This window comes from Chlorocebus sabaeus, chromosome 7 (genome assembly GCF_047675955.1).
Source record: "Chlorocebus sabaeus isolate Y175 chromosome 7, mChlSab1.0.hap1, whole genome shotgun sequence".
NCBI lineage: Eukaryota > Metazoa > Chordata > Mammalia > Primates > Cercopithecidae > Chlorocebus > Chlorocebus sabaeus.
In genome coordinates this window covers 136,667,107-136,670,366 of record NC_132910.1, presented here as the reverse complement: position 1 = coordinate 136,670,366, position 3,260 = coordinate 136,667,107, and the positions used below count along the sequence as shown (strand labels likewise).

The 3,260-nt window shown below is 47.5% G+C and overlaps 1 pseudogene; it reads left to right on the top strand.

Annotated features, from left to right (window-relative positions):
* The first annotated feature begins 2,900 nt into the window (after positions 1 to 2,900).
* LOC140712139 (U4 spliceosomal RNA) lies at positions 2,901 to 2,973 on the top strand (annotated as a pseudogene).
* Positions 2,974 to 3,260: the final 287 nt, after the last annotated feature.

Here is a 3,260-nt window from a genome sequence, read left to right as displayed (position 1 = left end):
CAGCAAAATGTATCAAGTGCCAACCATATACTAAACACTGTGGTTTAGAGTGAGGATACCCCAAGGACAAGGTGGACGAAGCACAAAGCGTGAGTGTTAGTGGCAAAACCAAAGTCTGTAAAACAGCTGAAGAGGTTTATTCTGCACCAATATGAGTGGCCATGACTCAAGGAGCAGTCTCAAGGGGTCCTGACAGAGCCTGTCTGAGGCTGGTTTTATAGATTTTAGGGAGAAAGAAGTTACAGGCAAAGACATAAATCAATATGTGTACAGTGTACATTGGTTCTGCCTGGAAAGGTGGGATATCTCAAAGGTGAGAAGTGGGGGGCTTATGAGTCATAGGTAGATTCAAAGATTTTCTGATTGGCAACTGGTTGAAACAGTTAAACTTTGTCTAAAGGCTTGAAGTTGGTAGAAAGAAACTCTTGAGTTCAGATAAGGGGAGTTGTGGAAGCCAAGGTCCTTGTTATGTAGATGAAGCCTCCAGGTAGCAACCTTCAGAGAGAATAGATGCTGAATGTCTCTTTTCAGAACTTAACAGGTGTCAGACTCTTTTTTTTCCTTTTTTTGAGACGGAGTCTTGCTCTGTTGCCCAGGCTGGAGCTCAGTGGCGCGATCTTGGCTCACTGCGAGCTCCACCTCCCAGGTTCATGCCATTCTCCTGCCTCAGCCTCCCGAGTAGCTGGGACTACAGGCACCCGCCACCATGCCCAGCTAATTTTTTGTATTTTTAGTAGAGGCGGGGTTTCACCATGTTGGCCAGGATAGTCTCAATCTCCTGACCTTGCGATCTACCTGCCTCAGCCTCCCAAAGTCCTGGGATTACAGGCGTGAGCCACCATGCCAGGCCAGGTGTCAGACTCTTAGTTAACCTCTCCTAGATCTGGAAAGGCTAGGCTGCATGAATGAAGATTCTCTGCAGATGCAAACTTCCTCCATGAAAGATGGCTTTGCAGGGCCATTTCAAAATATGTCAATGAAATGTATTTTAAGTTAAAAGACATTTGATTTCCTTCAGAGAGTGCTGTTTGTCATACGATGCTGTACCAGAGTCAGATTGGAATTTGTTATCTTATTGCCATGGAGACTGATTTGTCAGCATTATGATCTCTGTCTTCATGTTAATGTCGGTCAATTGTGCCTAAACTCCAAAGGGAGGGGGCATAGTGAGGTGTGTCTGACACCCCTTCTCATCATGGTGGGGAATTCAGTTTTTCAGGCTTCTCTGGTGTATTAGTTTGTTTTGCATTGCTCTAAAGGGATACCTGAGACTAGATAATTTATAAAGAAAAGTTTACTTTGGCTTACAGTTCTGTAGGCTGTATAGGAAGTGCGTTGCCAGTATCTGCTTCTTGTGAGGCCTCAGGAAGCTTCCAATCATGGTGGAAGACTCAGGGGGAGCCAGTGTATCACAAGGCAAGAGAGGGAGCAAGAGAAAGAGCGGGGAGGTGAAACTGCTTTTGGAAAGATGATAACAGTGAGAGAAATCTGACGTAGGTGACTCCATCTTGCTTCTGACCTCCAAGTTGTCCTTGGTCATTCCTGGGTGTAGGCCAAGCTAACCTTGGGACAAATTTAGTTTATAGTTTAACCTTAAGACAAGGATGATAACAGCCCTTCCCAAAACTGAACCACCTTTCTAGAACCAATCAAAGACCTCATGGTGAGGATTATGGGAGGGACCTGAACCTGCTAAGAGACAGGTGTTGTTCTTACAATCCCTTACTACTCAGGGGTCACAAGATTTGAGACCTTCTCGATTGCTCCTATAGATGACATCACTACTGTAGAACCTAAGGTGGATTTTTTGAGATGTGTTTCAGACAGACCCCACCTGGACTCCTGACTCACCTGATCCTGTGGCCCCACCCAGCAGCTGACTCAGAGGATGGGGCTTGTTTCCACACCCTACGATTTCACCCCCAACCAGTTGGCAGCACCCATTCCCTAACCCCCCGCTCACCAGATTGTCGTAAGGACTCTGACCTCTGAGCCTTCAGAGAGACCAGTTTCAACAATAGCTCCAGTTCTCCCATGTGGGTCGGCTTCCTGTCACTTAAACTCTTTCTCTACTGCAACGCCGTGGTCTCCGTGGATTGATTTTGTCTGTGCGGCCGGCAAGAAGCACCTGTCTGGCAATCACAGAGGTGCAAGGTTATTTTAGGCAACCAGCTCCCCTATGAACTGATACTGCAAGAACCCACTCATTACCATGAGGATGGCACCAGGCCATTCATGAGGAATCCACCCATGACCCAAACACCTCTCACCAGGCCCCACTCCAACATTGGGGATCACATCAACATGAGATCTGGAGAGACACATCCAAAGTGTATCATTTGAGGTCCCCTTGGCTCAGAAGGGGTCCATTCAGTTGGTGGAGGGCTTAGGGTTTTATTTTTTGTTTATACGAGGCATGAGTGGAACTTATAAGTGAATGGGGCAGAGGAGTACATTAAATAAGTAAAGATAAACCACCATTCTGTGTATTTCGCTCTGTCGTAAGTGCTGTGGCACTGTGAAGGAAATAAACAGGGCCTCTGACGTCATGGTATTTGGTGGGATGGGAGGTGCAGTAGAAATTACGGACAGGCTTTTCGACTCCTGTTCCAGCCCATTTATGGAATCACTTTCTGAACTACAGCTAGAAGGCCTGTGTGAACTGCAGAGGCAGAGAAGAAAGAAAGAAGAAAGAAAGGACAAGAAAGAAGAAAGGGAAAGAAGGAAGGAAGGGATGGAGGGAGGGAGGGAGAGAGGGAGCGGGGGAGAGGAGGGAGGGAAGGAAAGAAAAAAGAAAGATGGATGAAAATTACACTTCCCAGCCTCTAGTAGCTAAGGTCTGACTGCCCCCCCCGCCATGCCCCGCTTTGTGAGTCTTAGGTGGATAAAATGAACAGCGTAGCTCTGTGCAGTGGCAGTATCGTAGCCAGTGAGGTTTGCCCAAGGGGCCATCATTGCTAATTGAAAATGAACAGCGCAAGGCAGTGGACCTTGTGAGGAGCTGAGATATTTTCACACACCTGGCAACAGAAGCACTAGATTTTTCTAGACAGCTCCGCAGAAGCACTTTGCCTGTGCTCTGGGCTTGTAGGGGCTGAGAGGCAGGTGGTGATAGTGAGCTTTCCACAGAGACGCATCAATGGCGTCACTTGGCCCAGCAGCTATTCCTCCCACCTGCAAAGCTTCCCAGCTGCCTTCCCTGTGGTAACCGCCTTTGCTTTGCATCCAGCACAGGATCTTGCACCTGAGTATTTTCCAGC